Below are 21,877 nucleotides of genomic sequence, written 5' to 3' on the forward strand. Positions count from 1 at the left end.
TTTTTCTGAGTGGTATTCTTTTGTGTGAAAGTAAAATAATTTATTGAGTCACTAATTGATGAGCATGTGGGTTGTTTACAGAATTTGCTAATTAAGAACAAAATTGCTATAAACATTTGCATAAAGACCTTTACGTGGAGGTCTGTTCAGGAAAAGCATAGCCACTGTTAATACAATGAGAATTGTTTGCATGACATCCGTGTAACTTGACAGCTAAGGAGAGCAGACTGGAATGCATATGTGTAAACAATGACAACCTCACTGTACTAATCAGTGGGGGTGGTAGAAGCTGTTGAGTGAGCAAGTGTACTATGTGGTCATCACATTCAAAATGGCTGAGTGAGTAAACGAATCTGTAACTAATTTTGTATTGAACTTGAACATTCCTCCATGGAAATTTTAGAGGGCTTTTGGGGATTATGCATTGAGTGCAGCACAAATAAAAGTGTGGTACAAATGCTTCAAAGAATATGTGTTGAAAGTGATCCACATTCTGGAAGGCATGCAATAAACAGAACAACTGAGAATGTTGAATGTGTACAGTTTACTATCAATGAAGATTGGCGACTGATGTGCAAGAACTGGAAGCTGATCTGGGGATTCCAAAAATTACTGTGTCTGAAATTTTGATGCAGGATATTGGCATGAAACATGTCATGGCAAAATTGGCTCCATGGTTTCTGCTACCAGAGCAGAAGGAACATGGTGCTGCGGTTGCTAATGACTTGATTCAAATCACTACCGATAAACTAGATGTGGCACCCTGTGACTTCTGGCCTTTCCCAAATCTAAAATCACTTTTGAAAGGGAAGAGATTTCAGGCTGTTGATGAGATTGAGGAAAATACAACAGGGCAGCTGATGGAGATTCCAACAAAGGATTTTGGAGTGTTTTCAACAGTGGAAGAAATGCTGGGAGAACTGTGTGAGGTCCCAAGGTGCCTACTTTGAAGGGGACTGAGGTGTCACTGTCCTGTGTACAATGTTTCTCCTATTTTCTATCTTCTTCAAGAAATGTCTCTATTTTTCCATAGAGCGTGGCTAGATCTTTCTGGACAGACCCTGCTGTAAATTTTTGTTCTCTAGGGTGACTTTGCTGATCATATGGTAAGTATGTTTAATTTTATAAGAAGCTGCCAAACTGTTTTCCAAAGTGGCTGTACCATTTTGTATTCCCATGAGCAAATTCTGAGAATTCCAATTGTTCTGCTTCCTTGCCACTACCTGATACTGTGTTTTAAGTTTCAGCCATTTTGTGGTGTATAATTGTCTCACTATGACTTTAACTTGCCTTTCTCTATCATCTCAGAATACTCTTGAGCTTCTTCTCATGTGCTTATTTAACAAGTACATTTTCTTTGGTGAAATATGCATTCCACCATTTTACCTTTTTAAATAACAGATTATCTTCCTAATTTGAATTTTAAGACTTCTTTATATGTTATAAATGTAATTCCTTTATCAGAGGTAGGTTTTGCAAATATTTCTTCCAATATGTAGTATGTCTATTAATTTTCTTAGTATTTTTTAAAGGCAGAAGTTTTAACTTTTGAAAAATTTCAGGTCACCAATTTTTCTTCTTCATGGTTCATGTGTGGTTTTTTTTTGGTTTTATTTGCCTAATTTAAGATCATAAAGATTTTGTCTTGATTTATTTTAGACATTTTATACTCTTAGTCATTACATTTTTGTCTCTAATACACTTCAAGCTAATTTCTGTATACAGTGCAAGTTACTTTTTTTTTTTTGCTAAGTTTTCTATCACTTTTTGACTCTAAAAGGTTATTTCCACTTAACAGGCTTACCCCCATAGAAATATCTTGGTCTCATCAGTGAAAATCAATTGATAATATCTGTGCAGGTCTAATTCTGTTCCATTGATCTATGTGATTATCCTTATGCCAATACCATACTTCCTGACTATTGTAACTTTGGAATAGATTTTAATATCTGTAAACTATTTTTATTTAAAAAATTGTTTAGTCTATTTTGCATATTATGCATTTTCAGATAGATTTTAGAGCCAGCTTATACAGTTTCAAATTCTCTCTGGAATTTTGCATGTGATTGTGTCTATAGATCAGTTTGGAGAGAAGTGTTGCTTCATTTCACGGGCCTTCTGACCCGTGTTCACAGGGTTCATAGCTCTTCGTTGACTGCAGTCTTCTTTACCATCTCTTAGCAATGTTTTATAGTTTTCAGTATATAAATTTTGCACATAGTTTGGTAGATTTATTCCTAAATATTTCATATTTTGAAACTATTTTAAATAGTTTAAAAAGATTTCAATTTCCAGCCAATTGTTGCTACCACTTAGAAACTCAATAATTTTTGTATATTGATCCTTGTATATTAGTTTCCCTGGGCTGCAGTAATTAACTACCACAAACTGGATGCCTTCACAGAACAGAAATGAACTCTCTACATTTCTGAAGGCTGAAAGTCCACATCAAAGTGCTGGCAGGACTGTTCCCTTACAAAGGCTCTGAGCAGAATGTGTGCATGCTTCTCTCCAGTTTATCATGGTTGCCTGCGATCCTTGGCATTTCTTGGCTGTAGCTGCATGACTAAAATTTCTGTTTACACTGTCACCTTGATTTCTTCCTCCCTGTGAGTCTCTGTGTCCAAATTTCTCCCCTCTTTTAAGGACATCATTTACTGGATTTAGGGCTCAACCTAATCTCAGGTGTTCTCATCTGAACTTGATTACATCTGAAAGACCCTATTTACAAATAAGGTCATATTCACAGCTACAAAACATATATTTTTAGGAAATGGAATCCAACCCGCAATACTTTGTGTCCTGCACTGTTGCTAAATTTACTTACTAGTTCTACTACCTCTTTTTTTTTGTAAACTCTTTTTTGTTTTCTATATAGATGCTAAATCCATTTACTTTTGACAAAACATCAGAGACACATCCAAACAAAAGTTCTTCATGTTAAGCACTGCTCTGGTGCAATTGCCTTGTGGTTCAGCAACACGCCCCCGAACTCCCATACCTTTAAATTGTTTCTGTTTGTTGTTACCTTATGGGTTGACTATCAACCCATTAGTTGACTTTCCTAAGTATTTTTTTAAGATTCTCTTCACATGAGGCATTATTCACATTATCACATGCTTTTCCAACTGTTTAGCAGAATGAGGAGCTAGGGTGGGGTGAGTGTGGCACTTGGTTCAGGTGCAAAATTTAAGAAGGCACCAAAATGTCAGTTTCAAAATAAATATCTTAATGTGATATTTTCAATAAAAATTAACACCAAAATCAACAATGATCAAAATATCCAAACTTTAAACAAAGATAGGATACTACTGTGTACTCACATGACCCTGCCTCACTTACATCACCCTAATTCTGGCCCTGAGGTTTAGAGCACAATAAACTAGTCTTCCCCAATGTGAACAATTATGGCTTGACCAGTTATAGGTGCTTACAATGGTTTCAGGGAGCAACTTTGCTGAACTTAATACATGTTTGTTTTCTCTTTCTACATTCACCTGATTGAATCCTGTAGTTCAGTTGTTTCTTAGTGTTCTGTTCTGGAAGGAAACAATGTCTATTTCAATGGGTTTCATGCACAAACTTGATTTCACTTCAAAGTCACAACTGCAAAGAGGCTTTGGGATGCTTTGAGGTTACAAAGGGGGGAGCTTCCAAAAAAGAAGTAACACAGAATCACCTTCTGAAGGGCAGCCCCTTGTAATACAAGCTTCTCCCACTAGGTGAGTGTACTAGGAACCCATTTGTATCAGTGTACCTGCTGGTGTTGTTGTGAGAGGCTGCATTCAGCTTCAGTAATTTTTTTGAAGACTCTTTCAAAGCTGTTTGCCCATTTCATAATGAGTGATTTACAAGAGCACCTACCTGCCCATATCACACTGAGTGTTCAACAGTTTTAGACCAAAAATGGCGTGACCCTCATGCCCCACTTTCCTTGTTCACTCCATCTCATTCCTAGCAACTATTTTTGTTTCCTGGATGAAAAAAGTCCTTGAAGGGGAACCATTTGCTGATGTGGAACAGGTGAAACAAAAATAGTAGAAACACTAAAGGCGTCAAAATTGATGAGTTCAAAAACTGTTTTGAGCAGTGGAAAAAAAACATCTCAATAGGTATATTGCATCAAATGGAGAGAAACCTGATAGTTACTAAAGTTTAAATATGTAAGAATAAATACCCTTTTTTATAACTAAATTCCATTTTGGGGGCCCTCTCATATATGTCAAATTAACAAGCTACCCCATTGCTCCATTTTTCCCTACCCTCCATGTACCCTGTCTCCCAGCCATGTGATTGTGCCCCAGGTAGACAGCTCATTCAAACTGCTCCTGCTGCATTTTCTTGCCTTCTAGCTTGGAATCTAGTTTCAAAAACAATCTATTAAATGCTGGGTGAAGCATGAACTTTAGCATACAAAACATTGTGTGCTCACATCCTCGCAGGCAGCTTGAAAAGTAGAGAAAGCTGGTGAGCAAAGGAAGGTGTTGGAGGCAGACAGCAGAGAATGGAGAAACAGAGGCATTGAGTCCAGCCCAGGGTCCTCACTGCTTGCCAGTCCATGCGTCCACCCCCTTCCTAGATCCAGCTCTGTCCTGTCCTTTGAAGTCTATTAATCCCACCTCATTCTTTAACAAAGACTGCTGACCCTACCTCCAGTTCATTTCCATCAACTATAATTGAAGACACTTGGCAAATACATTTCTCTAGTTTCCCAAACTAGATGCTTTATCACCATGGTACACACAAAGAAACTGCCCAAACTGCACTTTCCAGCTCTGTCACTGGTTCATGAAATCCCTTCCTGTAGTAATGCAGAGTCTCCATTCTCTCTTTTAGCTTTTTTTCCTTCCTTATTTCTTTTATACATTTCCTTGCTATTCCTCACATCCACTGCACTTACATTGCTTCTAAGTTTTCTATTGTATTCTGCTTCTTCTCAGCATACTTTTGGTTTGTCCCAATATTAGCGATTAAGTAGAAATATTGCATAAAGTTACAGAAGCTGGATTTCTTCAGATATTTCCACTTTTTGGAAGGTCCAGTTTAAACCTCATTTGCACTCTGAACTCCAGTCTCATCAATTTCCTTCCTTCTCCTTCAGAAGGAATGTAGATAGCTCTTGGTATATAAATGTATTATAATATTCCTCTACTGTATCTCCTCAAGGCTAGAGATTGTACCTTACTCATTTGTACTATGAATACTTTGTCCTTAACCTATAGTAAGATATCAGTAAGTGCTTGTGGAGTGAGTGAAAGTCTGAATGAAAAGGTGCCTATTTTGCCACATGTAAAATTAGTAAAAGTGTCTAATGATCACAAATATTACCAAGATTTTGTGCTCATCAGGTCTCTGTTTATCTGAGTCTCTTTCTTTTCCTACTCTATCCTGTTTATTTGGAAGATCTCAGTTACCAGCTGCCATGTGTCCGTCTCTCCCAAGTCTTTACTTTTAGTCTAGATCTGTCTCCTGGAGGCCAAGTCCATAATTCCAACTACTTAGTAGACTTTCCCTGTGGGGGTTTCTGCAGGCACTTCAGACTCCATTTAGTCTGCCAAATCTTTCTTCTTGAACTTTTTCGCTAACTCCAATCCAACATCCTTCTCCTCCTTCTCTCCTGGCCCTCATCTGATGTTCCCTAAACAGAGAATGACAGCAACTGTCCAGTCAATTAAACAAAACTGAAGTGTCCCCAACATATAGTCCTGGCACCCAGTAGACACTCAATTAACATTTGTGGGGGCGACTTTCCTCACAAGTCCCCCTGTGTGCCATGGACGAGAGTAAATATGCCTGAGATGTGATGTGATCTGCTTAGGGAGGAGAAGTGGCCATTTTCCCAGAGGAAAAAGGCCGTGAGCCATGGTCAGTTTCTCAGGGGAAAAAGGCCTCAAGCCCCCCTCCTCCAGGGCTTTTATTGGGTTGTAATACACAGGAATACAGGGCAGTGAGGATCAAACAGTAGATAACATTTCAAAGAAATCTGAGGGCTTGGTATGAGTCAGTCTGTCAAGAACAGAGTTTTAGGGTTTCCTGCTTGAACCTTTAACATGTGAATGAAAGCACTCTTAGCAGAGCAGATTTTACAGGTTTATCAGGAAGTCTTTGTGATGCCAGATTTTTCCCCAGGACATGTTCTAGCAAAGCAAGGAGCTGCACCTCTCCCCAACAGGTATTCAGGCTTTAGGGGATTAGACCCAGGAAGCGCTTCTCTCATAGAATATTGGACTCCGGCTATGTCAAAGCTGGAGTGAGAGTCCATTGCTCTTTGTTGCAACCCCCCGAGTCCTTCCATGAAGGGCTCCCAAGTGATCGAGTCTGGCTTAGGTTGCCCCCTGCTGTGAGGGGTCTTACCCATCATTGGCTTCCAACCAAGCTTTGGGGACAGGGAGAGGAAACTGAGGCAGTGTTTGCTACCAGAGACAAGCTTTGTCTCTTGCAGCTCAAATTCCAAAGGTTGTCCCTAGCCCTTAGTCACAAGGGGTTGAGATACAATTCCTAGAAACAGGCAGAGTGGTCTACAACAAACATTTATTTAATAAGCAAATGCCTTTTACCTAAGATGGCCAAATTAATTGAAAATTATAAATTTGGTGGTTACATTTAGAAATGATCTTAACTTAATAGTAAAAAGCTAGAATTATTTGTCAGCTCATCTTTTATTTGAGAACATCCAATGAACCAATGTCACTTGTGAGATTTCAGCTTAGAATCGTGCTTAGAGGTATTTCTTTGCATTCCTCATGGAACTGTTGGAAACACTTTCCTCTAGACCTCTGGGACTTTGCAGTGAGGCCCTCCAGGGGCAGTGTCCATACATGTGCCAACGAATGTGTTTCTGCTTCTTAGAAATGAAAGATACTTTGTGTGGCGTTGTAACAGGGTGCAGTCAAGAGGGGTCCCCCAGAAAAGGATTTGGAATGGAGTCCAGAACTCAGGGTGTCCAGGAAATATTAAGATGTCTTCACCCCGCAGTGTCAGTTGGGGAAGGGACAAATGGAGCAGGGCCATTGAGAGCTGTTTTGCATAGCAACAGTTTCACAGCTAAACTCTGGAACGGTCATTTAACATATCTATAACTTGAACTGGTTTCATAGATATGTTAAATAGCTGTGGCCATGCTCTGAGCCAGGGAGAAGGGAGTGGCTTCTACCCAGGATGTAACTGGGGGCTGATCCCCTGAGTTACAGTGCCTGCATGAGAGTTGGAGTTGATTGGTACCACACCACGGGGCGATACCTGCCCAGGCTAATGATGGCAGCCCAGTAAACTTGTAATAATACAGAAATACTGGCAGGTGTAACTGATTGTGGGAGGAGTTGGAAATGCTGCTGCAAAGGAGGACTAGCGCAGGGATTTAAACCCAGACACGGCAGCCATTGGAGAGAGAGAGCCACATGGTTTTGGAAAAATGTAGACCTCTGCAGCCAGAAGGAGAGAGCCATGTGATTTTGGCAGAGTGCAGACACCCTCTTTCCCAGGTGAAAGGGAAAACCACGCAACTTTGCCAGAATGGAGATCCCTACAGCCAGGTGAAGAAGAAAGACACGTGCTTTGGGTGGAGTGCGGACTCCTGCAGCTTTGGTAGAAGAGGCCCACGTGGCTTTGGGGCACTCCCTTTGGCTGCGTGGCCTGGGAAGCAGGAGAGACTTTGCCTGGAAAAATGGGTATGAAGAACTCTTGCCAGTGGACCATGAGAAGGTGCCACATGACTTTGGATTAACTGGAGATCCTGCCTGGATGGCAACATAGCTGACGGTGCCAGCGACCTGAAACACAGACGTGTGCTTCTTTTCCTGAGATATGGTACCCTGAATTAGGGCAGGGGGAGAAGGAAGTGCTGTAGGTGTCTGTGGTCATCCTAAAGGACTTCGATATTTTTATGGGGACATCGGGTCATTACTTTAAGTCTGTACAGCTTTAAATAAACCTTTCCTTTCCTTTTCACAAATCTCTGGCATTGAGAGATGTCTTTCTTCTGGTGACGAACAGAAGAGTCCAGTAGGTATTAATATACTGTCCTTGGGAAGGGCCCCTGTTGTTCTGTAGCAGTTTTTGGCATCCCTCGGTGGGCCAAATATTGCCCCATCCCAGACCTCTGTTCGGTAACAGTGTTACATTGGGAACGAGACTTGGAAATACACTTTCTGTCTTCCCTCTCAGGCTAATATTAGAGGCACCGAGTGTAATGAAAGGGTGTGGGCTTTGGGAGTCAGACTGGCGTGAGTTTGAATTCTGGCTCCTTCATTTACTAGCTTTGTGACTTGGAGCAAGCTACTTAAGTTCCTCAAATTTCAGTTTCTTCATCTATAAAGGGAGACAGTATTAGGCAAAGCACAGGTTATTTAAAACTTGAGTGTAGTAAGCTAATTATGGTTTCTCAAACAGGGCAGTCTCAATAAATGTGAACTTCCCTTCTTTTGTTAGATGAGTGGTGTTCTGTAAGGTACTTATCTTGATTGAGTGTCAGTTTCCTCATTGGGAAAAATACTACTTATCCACAGGGTTATTGTGTGGACTAAATTAGTTATATTCATGTTAAGTACAGTTATTTAGAAAATATTAGATTACTTCCTTTTATTCTTCCCAGTAAGGCACTGGGAAATGCCTGGCTGTATTTTAAGTCTGTTAAAACTTCTAGTCAACCTGAAGGCTCTTGTTAGACCATAGGAGACCTAGAAAGATATGAACACATAGGGATGATAGTGCTTTACTCATTCTCATGATTCAGTGCTGCTCGACAGCAAGGTTCTTAGAGGAGACTGCATCTCATTTATGTGACATGTGCATGCCCCAGGCCCTGCTCTCAGACTTGCTTTGAGGGTCTTTCATCGTGGGGTATTTATTATTTTTATTTACTAGTGAGAGAGACAGGAAGAGAGAGAGAGAGAAACATCCTTTTGTTCCACTTATCTGTGCCTTCACTAGTTCTTTTTTGTATGTGCCCTCACCAGGGATCTAACCCTCAGTCTTGGTGTATTGGGATGACACTTAACCAACTGAGCCTCCCAGTGAGGACCCGTCATGGTGCACTTAACCATTTAGAAATGATTAATACCTAAAGAACACTCACTGATTATTTGTTGGTGTCCACATTTCCTGATTGGTTCAAGAATCAGCCAATCCTCATCCACTTGTTAGAAGTAGTTCAGTTACATATAAGGCAGTGACTGATTGTGTCTAAATCAAGATTTCTTTCCCAACCATATAAATAACAATATTTCTTCTTCCTTCTGTTCTTTACTTTCCACCCAAATGGATCAATAGCAGTCCATTTTCTTCAAATGCCAAGAAAATTAATCTGAAGTTAAAAACTACAACAAAAATTACAACAGTAACAAAAACTACTTGTATTTCTTTGGAAACACATAGCTCTAGTAATGAGGGAACTGCTAGAACGTCAGTGAGTATGTTTTTACAATGGGGTTTTTACAATCCCCTGGGCCAGTGGAGGCAGGTGTTTCTAGCAGGTTTATCACACTGCGGTGATATCATTACAAAGAGCTCTTTGCCAGGATGGGTTAGTGAATGGATGGCTCTCACCAAACTCTGCCTCTACTGTGGCAGTTGACTTTACCTACTTGACTTCATTCAAGTGCCTCCCTATCTGAATTTCTGTGGCTGTGTCTGAATTTCTGAATGAAAGATGCTAGAGAGGAGTTTACTAGAGAAAGAGGAGGCAGAGCAGAGGTCCTGGGGGATGGGGTGGGGATGGGAATTTCCATATAAGAAGCTTTGCAAATCTGGAAACAATAATTTTTTGCCCAACCTCTCACTACCTTGATGGGTCACAGTTGGCATCATGTTATTGCAAAAATAAATAGATAATAAAAGAAATAAAAAATAAATCCTTATTTTTTAGAAAAATTAGTGAGGCAAATACAGGACATTCATTATAGCAATAGGAAGGAAAAGAAGGTAAAATACACTTGGCAAGAATTCAGAGACAAAAATTATCTTTATAGGAATGGCATTGAATTAAAAACTCAAATGAGACAGCAGTGTCTTCTTTGGTAGAGAGATTATACAACAACAACAACAACAACAACAACAAAACAACAAAACAGCTTCCATGCAGCCACTATGGCACCTGCCTGATGCTGACCCTCCTCCCCAGATGTTGGCTGGCAGCACAACCCCCAGCCTACACTGTTATCAGAAGGGACAGTATGTACCTAAATGAGAAATCAAGCCTCACTGAAGACATGCAAGCAAAGGCTTGTCATTGCTTTTCCAGAACAGAAGGGAAAGTCGTGCTTCAGAAAAGGTGACTAATAAACATACCAAAAGAATGTGGTTGTGTTACTGGAGGAACACCAGTCTGGAAATAGGTTCTTCCTCAGTGTTGATGGAAAGAAATTTTCATGGATTTGCGTGATGGCGGCAAGATTTTTTAGTGTTCTCGAAAAGGCCGCCGTGCTCGACCTGGCACTTCCCAGTCAACCCAGCAGCGGGAGCTCGTTGATGTGCATCTGCCCCCAAATTCACCACACCCGACGTCTCATCCACAACCGGGTGGTTCAGCTGCGTCTCGCTGTGGGAGAAGCCCCACTTCTGGGGCCACAGGCCTGCACCTGCACCCACCAGGACCAGGAGGGCCAGGCCCCACAGTGCCATGCTATTACCTGGCACAGTCTCTGCTCCCAGGTCTTGCTCTGGCCCACACTTCTGCTGAAAAGGAAGAGCCTGGGGTTTTCGTCAAGCTTCCCTATATTTCTTCGGTTTTGAGAGAGAGCAGGCTTTCTTCCAAACTATGTAGTCTCTTTCCTGGATCTTCCTGGAAAGATCCAGGCTTCGCTGGAGCCTCCCTAACCCTTTTCCTATCCATTCTCTGCCCCAGGTTTATCTGCTCCCATTTTTGCTGCTGGTGCACCTGCACCCAGTAGAAGGACTGTTTCCCCTCACCATTTCTCCTTAATCCTGTTAATCTGAAGCAAGGGGCTGCTGTTCCTTGGGGTATTTGCAAAGCTGGTCTCTCCTGCCCACTTGGATGTTAATTCACTTGATGGAGTGACTCTGTTATTCCCTGGAGTGTCTCTGAGACTGTCATTTCCCAGTGAAATCAGCTCCGCGGTTTTCTCTTTTCTCTTCGGTTAATACCTAGCCAGCTCCCTACGCTAACAGATTCAGAGGTCCCAGATTCTGATCAGATAAAACAATTCAAGAAATTTCTTGGAAACTGGAGAAGACTTACAGAAACCTACTTCTGGACTGTGTTAAAGAATTAACAAGAGAAATAACCGGCAGAGCCACTGGTTTGGAATATTGTGTACAGAAGTATTTAAAAATGATGTAGAGAATGCCCATGAGACTTCAGGAACATCACATTCAGCAAAATGAAGCCCTGGCGGCCAAGGCAGGACTCCTTGGCCCGTGCCTCGGAGACCCCCGGGTGGGTGGGCTTTCCACTGAAGATGGCTAACGGGCCACTGCTCCTGAAATGCAGACTCACCTGGCAGAGGCCTCTGAGAGCAGGAGCCACCAGCCAACCATCTGTCATGGCTGAGTGGCAAATGAAACCACTGCGGAAACAAAATTGCTATTTAAAGGGAATAATCAAAATGGAAGGTCTTATTTTTCAGTGAATACAGTAAGATACAGCATTTCTTGAGGACTTGAGATTCAGCAGCTTAGTCAGTTTTAGAAAAATAGACAATTGTTTGTTCAATTGTGACAGTTAATTTTAAAATATGTGTTCATATGTGAGACAGAAAAAATTGTATATTACTAGAAGTATATATATGCTATATGGTGCCAGAGTATTCTTACTGGACTGTGGATCCGTTGAAATGTTTTTCAGGCAAGATCATCCTCCAAATATTACTGTTCATTCATGTCTGCCTCAAATTGCTGGTAAATACATAACATACTCACTTGCTTTACAAAAAGCAGGCCATTACTACCCCAGTAAACACTGTAAAAAATATGTATGCAGAGTCTTATTGTTTATGCCTACTCATTTTCAGAGATTTGTGCTTGATACTGAAACAAGTCAAAATGTGCTGGCCACATGTCCTGCTGATTCTAAACAACTCTCCGAACTGCAAGGCCACCATCAGCCTCCCAGGCCCCCGAAGGCCCCTCCTCCTGTTGCGGAGTCCTGACCCTCTGCCAGGGCCCCACTTCCCAAGCCCAGCTACCCCGCGCTGGCGTCCAGAACACGGGCTGCTGCAATGCGCTACTGTTTCTCTCTCTCCAGGAATGGTTAAAAGGAAGATTCTAAGTGAGAACGATTCCAAACTTTAATTACTCTCCAGACAGTTCACAGTAGAAGCCAGACCCTTATTTTTATAAGGAGTTCACTACAGATAAAGTAGCGCTGTCGTGCTTTGAAACATTTCTTGTCTTTCTGTCCTAACTGTGCTTTCGCTGGAATGCTGGGGCTTCTCATATTCATATTCATTTCTCTCTCTCTCTCTCTCTCTCTCTGTCTCTGTCTCTCTCTCTCTCTCTGCTTGACAATCCCAGAATCTTCCTCCACACACATTGCCGTGTCCTTTTATCTATAAAATGACCTGAAATGACCTTTTGCTTGGCACAAGACGTGATTCAACTGACAATAAGGGTGTGTGTGTGTGTGTGTGTGTGTGTGTGTGGAGAGGGGGGAGGTGCTGGGCTGGGTGGGTCTGAGGAGGGGGAGGGGAGGGGAGGGGAGGGGGAGGAGAGGATGGCATCTCAATTTAAAGACAAATGCTGCAGCGTTTTTCACTGTGCCATGTCCTGCGATGAATTTCCCCACGTAATCTATTACACAAAGGAAAAGGTCTTTTCAAAGGCACAAATTCTCCCTGTTTAACCAGAGACCCTCCGCGGCTGGATGCAGCTGGGGAGGAGGGGCAGGTAAAGCGGCCCCCTCAGGAGGGGAGGGCTCCCTGGGGCGTCAGCTGCCCCAGCTATTTCTCTCTCTCTTCCCCCAGTTTGCAGCTGAGGGCTCCTTGCACAACCAGGGCTCCTGCTGAGAGGTCTGTGCGGCTCTCTCCCAGTCTGTATCTTTTCCTTTGAGAGGCCGGAGCTTTTTCCAGAGGCTTTATTGCTTTGTTGTTTTAGGAAATTAATTTACTCCTCCAGAGCTCCAAATGACGCCATGGCAAATCTCATTGATATCATTGATACTCTCTCTTTCTCTTTCTCTCTCTGGAAAAAGAACAACTGTTTAGATTCTCAGAGGAGGGCGCAGGAGTTGCCATGGCAACAGCTCTGAACCTTGCATTGAAAAAGCTCTATTGTCGTGTGCCGCCTTGTGCAATAAAAGCCCTCCTCTTTAAAGAGACACTGCTAGGGACCCTCAGTCAGTGTGTGGGGGTGTGTGCCCTTTGACTCTCATGGACACCATTTGGAGAGACAAAGACGGTTTTACTTGGGTGGCTCCCAGGGTATTTTTATCCAGGCTTGATGAGATGAGATGTGAAAAGAGAAAAATGGACTCAAGTCACTGGGAACCTGAGATTAGAGAATTTGTGCAAAGGCTTGTGAGACTCTACAACGCACAAAGGTGCCCTGTCCCTTGTAGAGGCTGCCGACAGCTTGCATATATTCTGACTGGACCTATCAGGCAGCCATTCTGTCACCTTTCCTCTCTTTTGCCCTAGGAAACATAAACACGTAGTACACTCAGCTTGAGGGGTGAGGAACACATCCCCCTGATCTGGGAAGAATTTCTCTTCCTAAAGGGCCTCAGAACTGAAAGTTCCACTAAAGGCAAGGGGTCTGTCTGCTCCACAGTCCTCTGCTAGTTTCAAATGTTCTGGTTTCCGTTGGGGAACATCAATTCCCCAATTAATCACAGATATCTTGAATGTTGCCTCTGTGCTAGGCTCTATAGGTTATTAACAAAACAAACAAACAAACAAACAAACAAAAAACCCCAACCCACTCCCTCCAGAAACTTACAGAGAAGAAATGGGAAGAAACAAGTGAACAAATTCAGGGGAGAAGTAACTGTTGGGTTCTGGCAGCTCCATTACAACTACCAGTGTGATCTCCATTAGTTCCTTAATTAAAAGCCATAACTTTGTGAAATGCCTGATGGAATGCTTTCCTCTCTCTCCACTGGTGAATATCCCTCCCCTACCCTGCTGCAACAGTGCCTTGTTATTAGGGAAAGAATTGCAATTCTGGAAGAGGCGCATATCGGAAAACTAGCCTTGAGAATCACGATACGGACACTACTCTCATCTTTGATAAGAGCCTCAGTCCAGGTTCTTTCTAACCTACAGCAGAGAGAGCAAGGAATTAACATAACTGAACACTCTCCATATACCATTTATTATGCTGATTGTTTATGTTACATCTATATTCTGTAGAGTCTTCATAGCATCTTTCTCACCTGATCCCTGGTTTTATCTGGACTATATAATATATAAAAAGATTACAGTTGACTATTTTCTCAACGATCCCAAAGATACTAGAACCATTCTAGATGCATGGAGAGACAATGATTCATTATATACAATGGTAGCTTTTCAGACATTAAGAGTAATTCTCTCCCAGAGACTGTCTTAAGAAAGTTGCAACACATCCTGTTAGCAGGGGTAGCTAGATAGTAATAAAGGAAGGGAGCAAAGAAGCCAGACATTATTAAGCAAAAGCAACTAGGGAGCATAAACACACTTGCTTCCCTAGGAAGTTACAGCTTCGCATACTCCCCAGGGAGTGACTGGTCTGTTCCCCACAGATCACTGGCAGGAGATGAGAGAACAGTCAAGGGGAAGGTGAGCACACGTGTAGCCGTAGCCAAGATAGCAACTATACAGGCCTGTCAGTCTGATCTGGCAGAAAGATTTGATTGGGTAAGGCACATAAAATCCTGGAAAATATAGGAAATGGATTGGTTAGAGGGTGGACTCAAGACAAGTCCGTGAAGCCTTGGGAAGCCTCACTGTGTCCACTGTTTCTGAGTCACCTGTTAAGGACTTTCCTGCTGTGTGTTCCCCTCTTTCTCAACTACCTGTAAATTGCCTATTCTTCTGAAATCTAATACCTTATTACCCCCTTTCCTCCTTTGTACAGTGTGTCTCATGTACCTCATGTTCCCTCATTGTATTTGAAAATGTGTATGGACTTATCATGTCCATGTGAATTCCCCATTAAACTTGGATTTTCTCCTGTTTATCTGTTTCTGTTATTAACCCAGCCAGAAGAACCCAGAAGGTGAGAGGAAATGTGTTAATGTGGGAGGCAGTTAGACTGACTTGAGGAGAACAATGAGGATGGGCCAGGCACAAAAGGTCACCAAGGAAGAAAGCCCCAGAGGCCTAGGAATTCGCAAAACTGGGAAAACAAGGACCTCACCCCGAGGGAGACCTTTCCTACCATGGCATATTGCTGGTCATTTGGCTCAGACCCTCTGACCTTTCCTATTGTTGGTCATGTTGTTTGAACCCTCCCCTGACCTTTCTTCCCCTGACATGATACTGGTCATGCAGGTTAGAACGCCTTGGAGGGGGCACAAACAAGAGGGCATTAAGCCCACAGGATAATGGGGTTCTTCTGACTTGCATGAAATACATCTAGGCCTCAGTTATGTTTCAGTTCCAGGCCCAGAAAATCAGCAAAACCAGATCAGTGATGCCACAGCCAACCTCAAGAACAGTTGCTTTGACTAATGAACACTTGCCTTAGTCCAACCAATCAGTGAAGACCACAACCCTGAAAGGACACACCTGGAAAGCAATGCATCATCTACTGCAGGGGTGTCAAACTCATTTTCACCAAGGGCCACATCAGCCTTGAGGTTGCCTGCAAAGGGCTGAGTGTAGAGCTCCTTGCCCCTAGTTAAGGATTCATTATGTTGCAGAAAACAACTCAGCCACTTTCAGGTGTACGGAGTGGAGCTTTATTTACACACGCAAACCCAGAGGAGGCAGTCTCCAAATTCTGGGCCCTGAGCTCGGGCAGGGGCTTGCTTATATAGTGTGGCATGCGGAAGTGATTTTACTAAGCCTACGTGGCAGAAGCAGGTTTACAGAAGCAAGAAAGCAGGGCTGCTGATAGGGTCATACAATGTTCTTTTGTTCTTACATCTTAGTTAGTTACTTAGTTACTTAGTGGCTCAGCAAATGGACCGTGTCCTACTGACTTGTCCGGGCTTGTCTAAGCAGGTCTCCTGCTACATCTCCCCCCTTTTGATACTTGACAGTACCATTAACTGGTCTAGCATCACTACGAGGCCAGCCAATGTATCTTGGGGTATCTTCTGATAATGATGCCACTGGAGGGACAGGATCTTGGCGGTTGTTCTGTGAGTTACTGTAACTTCTAGATCCTGGACTATAGTCCATAGTATACAGGGGCCGAAGCTTAAACTTAAGAAAGGTATGATTAGTGGCCCAAGGAAGGGTAGTATCTACTGGAGCCAGGCCTGGGGATTTAGTCCCTAATTTCTCTAATTCTAACTTTCTGTTTCTTTGGTGTGGCAGTTTATATTCTCTCTGATTTCCTGAACTTTCTTTGCTATGATCTCTGACTGATTTACATAGTAGCAACATTTCTCTCCTAGGAATGTATAGGTCCCCCCTGTCCCTGGATTCAGAGCATTAATGAGGTTTCTTTCCTCATCATTTTTCTCCTACTGTGATTTACTATTAGGTAGGGGTTCTGAGATTCCTTTCTTCTTCTGGAATCATATAAAGGACAGTGGACGAAGGTCTCATCTTCTTGTAACTACTTCTGGCTGGACATGGATGTCGTTCTACCTACCCTTGGGTCAGGGATACCCTGAAAGAGGAGGGGGGGTGTGCAGCATGGAGGGAGTCCTTCCTGCAAGGGGAAGGATCTTACAAGGTCCTGGTCAGTTGGCTGTCACCAGGAAGTCACAGGCTTGGTGTCCAAAGGCTAGCATTACTGGACTGTTGGCCTTCTGGTCAGGTCATATTCTGGAGGTGACAGATTAGGCAAGAAATTGGAAGCACAATTAAATCATAACTATTAAATGACAAAGGCAGGGACTTCAGTAAAGAATGGCTTATCTGGAGGAAGGTGTACAAGATATGCTACACCTATCCAAGACTCTTGTGGCCCACTATACTTCACTCGGGCTGAGGGTAATATATTAGGATTTCCCTCCTTTCAGATTTCTGAGCCCTTTCTGTCCAAGCTATCAAGACAGAAAAGGGAAAATCAGTTCTAAAGTGAAGCCCACAGACCGCCCCAGCCCTTCACCAACCCAACTACTTAGTTCAGCCAAACCATTGAGTCTCAGGGGGGTGATGATGAAGATGGGCTCCTTAAATGAGTCCTATATTGTAACAAATCACTCATAGGCATAGGCAAGTCATAGGCATACGCCCTATGAAAACAGAAGAACACACAGGTTAATTCACACAATAATCCCGAAACCAGTCTCTGCGCCTGTGAGACTGTCTTTTGGGAAGACATTCCATTGCAAGGTCCTTCCTACAATGACATTTAACAGTGGCAATTTGACAGATCCTTTGCACCTGTAAGTTGTATGTCTTTGGTGACATCGCAAACCTGGTTTCAACTCTTAAATGAAAATAAACTTTCAAGACAGTTAGCTGTGCCATTCTGGTGTCCAATACTGAGCATAGCGATTTTCCTTGAACTATAATTTTTCTCCTGAAGATCATCCTTACTGTTATTACAGGCACTACTTTGGGCCCCGCTTTTGATTTTGACTGTTCATTTGCATAAACACACCAAGAGCAGCCTGGATCACTTAGGATCCTTAAGTCCACTTTGCTGGAACTCACACAGGGAACCCTTAGATTGACTTCTCAGTCTGCCCCTTGGGGCACAGAAGCAGAGCCACACATCTACCATCTGGCTTCACCTATACCTAGTTATTTCACTCAAATCCTTGAGCCTCCATTGTGCCTACAGGTTCCTTTTTTCAGGAAAGCAACCTTTGTTCCTTCCCTGGAAAGACTGGCTTGAACCACACAACCAACCAAAGTACAAGGCTTTTCTCGTGGGCTTTCGCTACCTTCACAAGTCAATCCCAGTTCCTCTGAGCTCTCTGGTAATGACCAGAGCCCATACATGCCTCCTTCAGGCGTGACATTTCGGTCAAAGTCCTGGTTAATAAAACCACTATTAATGACTGGTCTTATTGGTTTTATGCAAAGAAACCTTATGTCATCACTCATTCCTTCAGCATGCCAAATTGTGCAGGGATCAGGTAGGGAGAAAAATACAAAGTGTGATGGAAAATCCCTTTCCTTGTTTACTTTCCTACAGAGTGTGAAGTTTCAACCTTTTCTGGAATCCTCAATTTCCTTTTCAGAGCAGATACAGAGCCAAATCCGAAACACAGAGTTTGGAAACAATACATACGTAGAGGCTTACGTAGAGGCATTCTCTTGCACCAGTGCATCCACTGGTGCCTCTCAGAGACATGCTCCTTCAGGCCTGGTCTCATGGCAGAGACATGCTGCTTTGCCTCAGGTTGAAGCACTCATCATCCCCAATTGACCCTTCCTGGGTCCCAGGTGACAAAGGCATTCTCCCCAACTGGCTACAGGTGACCTTTCCTAAGTCTTACAATACAGGTTTCTGATCAGAAACAGAACCACATGTGAGAAATTTGTTCTTTTCCCATGAAACCAGAAAACAAGTAGTTGAGGTTTCCTTTACTCCAGATTTAAAACTTTCACATCCTTTATAGATATTTCTACTCATCTAGATTTATCTATCATTCTTTCTGGGTATGTACGCAGATTTAGGTTTATTCTTGATCCATAGAATTTTCTGGTGGTTTTTTGGAAGGTCAGTTTTGTGGGTGAAAAAGAGGCCACATATCAAATCTGAGAAGCTCAGAGGAGGTCTGCACGTTGGACTTACAAGCTCAGAAACCTACAGCAACCACATAGGATGGTCTGAAATTAGAACTTTCTAACTAAAAACAGGTTATGGCAGGTTGTCCTGTCCTAGGCCGGTATTTTTTTTCTAACAAAGCTGAATCATTACGACACTTCCTCTTCTCTTCTTTGCATCTGTGATAACACACCTTTGGGACATCAAAGCAGTTTCCTTTTTTCAGACCCCTCAGAGCATAACCACCAGAGCAGAGATCACAAGTCTCATTGTTATTATATTATGTTAGTTGTTGATTGTTAACTATCCTATACCCACAAATGTAAAGGGAATATCTATTCCTCTTACTTTTAATCCATTTTCAGAGATTTCATGTTTTGCTTTCCCCTCTCTCCCTAATCTATCACAAATAAATTTCATGTGGCTCCCTCTGTCTCCTCATTTAATTGTAATGTATAAAATAAGTTGTAAAATTGCCATTCTCTGGAGCATTTTCTCCATCTGTTGAAATTTTGCTTCCTGGCAATTGACAGTTTGGCTCAAATAAAGTAAAAATTTTTTGCAGGTTTGGATGTTTCTTACATTGACATTGTCTATTGTCTTTTAGCATCTAGAATATCATACCTTTGTATAGCAGGGTAATTTTCTTTGTTTTTCAGACACCTCAGGACACAAACACAACACCAGACACCAGAGTGGAGACCACAAATCCCCTCATTGCTATCGTGTGAAATGCAGACTGTTACCTCTCTTATACCCATAAATATAAAAGTATGTTTCTATTCACTTTAGTTTTTATCCATCCCCATAGAGTTCACTACTTCGCTTTGTCCTGCCTCCCTAATCCATTACCAATGAATTTCATGTAACTTCCTTACAACTTCCCCTTTGATTCTGATGCATAAAATAAGAGGCAAAAGTGCCATTTTCAGGAGCAGTTTCTCAATCCATTGAGATTTTGCTTCCTGGCAATTGTCATCAGGTTGACTCAAATGAGTTCATAAAAAATTCTTACAGGTTTGGATGTTACTTACATTGACAAAATAATAAAAAAATTCATTCCAAGAATAAAACAACACTTAAAAACTTTTTTCTATCCTGAACATTAGATAGGTTAGCAGTCCTTTGTTGCAGGTGGAGGTATGATTGGAGCAGGTTGTATCACAGGGGGCAAAGGTCCCTTGTGGCTCCCTCAAATAAGAGACAGACAGAGATTAGGTACAGATGTGGCCAATGTTTAGTGTGAGCGTTCTGCTATTTTGGTTGTCAGATAAATAGTAAAGAATTCTTATATCAGAAATTATACAAAGAATCTGAGATGGTGGTGGAGTAGGTGGAAGCTACACTCACTTCTTCCCAGGACCAAACTGGAGTTACAACTAAATTGTAAAACAATCATCCTGAATAACCAGCTGAAGACTAGTTGAAGAGAAGACTTACAACCAGAGGCTTACAGGGAAGACATGTTGAGACTGCCAGGAAAGGTGGAGACACAAAAAGGAGGGACATGCAGAGGACACCCCTCACCCCACACCCACAAGCAGAGGCTGATGTTCAGGAGGGACGTCTCAGCTGTGGGGGCATCTCCCTGAGAAGTAGGGGTTCTTAACTCCAAGCTGGTCTCCATATCTCAGAGCATCAGAACCAAAAAGAGGCACCCACATAACATGTCTTTGAAAAGCAGCAGGGAGTCTGTTAAGGAGAGGCAGTAGTGCAGTAGAGATACAGGTGCCTTCTTTGAGGGACAATGCACAAAATTTCTTTACAGCCACTCACCCTAGGCTCCAGCAGAGGTAAGGCAAAGCACACTGGAGTTCTCTTAGGAGAGTATAAGGTTTGTGGTTCTGGGGGAAGAGCTGGAGGGACAGCTGCCAGGATCTTTTTCCTCAGATCCTCTCCCGTACTGTGGATGCCATCTTTCCTGGGTGGAGCACAACCATCCACACAGCACTAGCCTGGGGGAAAGCAATACCCTATGCTCTGGAGTCTCTCTTGCACAAACCAATGTGCAACCAGTGACCAGCTGTTGAAGGGTCAGCTGCCTTGGTCAGGCTGTGCAGGTCTGCGCATACTCAAGGGAGTATTAATGACTGAATTCTGTGACTGGGAGAGGGGACATATCCCCCGCTTCTGCATGAATCTGACTGGCACTTTCCCCTTACAGGAGAGCTGTTGCAGCCACCCTCCAGACTTCCAAGAGACCCAAACTCCAGGCTCCTGTGACCCCACACTTCTGACTCTAAGTGGCTTTACCCTACTGGGGTCTGAGCAAAAATATGGGAAGACTGAGTTGTGTGGCTCTGGAATGGGGGCCACACCAATACCTCATGAGGGGAAAATGTGTGACCAGCATTTTCCCTTCATGAGCAATCCACTAGCCCCATCCTCCCAACTGCTGGAAGCCCCACCCTGCTGGGCTCCATCTCTTCCTGAGTGGAATCTGGGACAGACTGAGTTATATGACTCTAGAACAAGGACCGTTTTTCCTTGGCACGTCCAAGTGTAGCCGAGTCCTCCACTCACATGGCCAAATCTCAGCCAGTGCCTGACAAACTCTGATGGCCTTGCCCTAACACAAAGGTATGTGAGCACCCAGTGGATGGCAACTAGACTTGGTATACCTGGGGAAATTTGCTGAGTATCATCAGACCCAGCATTGGTACCAGGTTTGAACTTGTATCAATCTGGTGAACACCACTTGCCATTTCCAGGTGACCCACTGAGAAGCTACCTCATGTAAGTTGTGTACTGCCAGAGGCTCTTTCAGTGCTTGAGCCTAGCAATCAGCCAGCAGGTAGAGGCAGGCAGAGATGAACCTCACAGTTGCTTGAGACTTGCTGACCTATGCCTGCACCCACTGCTGGAAAAGCAGGCCTCGGTGCACAGCTTAATCCTTCCCATGTGCACCCAGGCCCAGCATGGGCAATAACAGTGTGTGGAGCAGCTGTAGCTCCAAATAGGTTGACAAGGGCCAGTCACAGGCATTGGGTGACATTGATTTTCAGACACTGTCTGAAATCAAGTGCAGACTTGATTTCCTCCCAAAAGACCCAGAACCAAAATACCCAGTGGCCAGCTTCAAACCTACATCTGTGCAGCATCC

This window comes from Sturnira hondurensis, unplaced genomic scaffold (assembly GCF_014824575.4).
Source record: "Sturnira hondurensis isolate 20B ecotype Veracruz unplaced genomic scaffold, ASM1482457v3 Scaffold0020184, whole genome shotgun sequence".
NCBI classification, from domain to species: Eukaryota; Metazoa; Chordata; class Mammalia; order Chiroptera; family Phyllostomidae; genus Sturnira; species Sturnira hondurensis.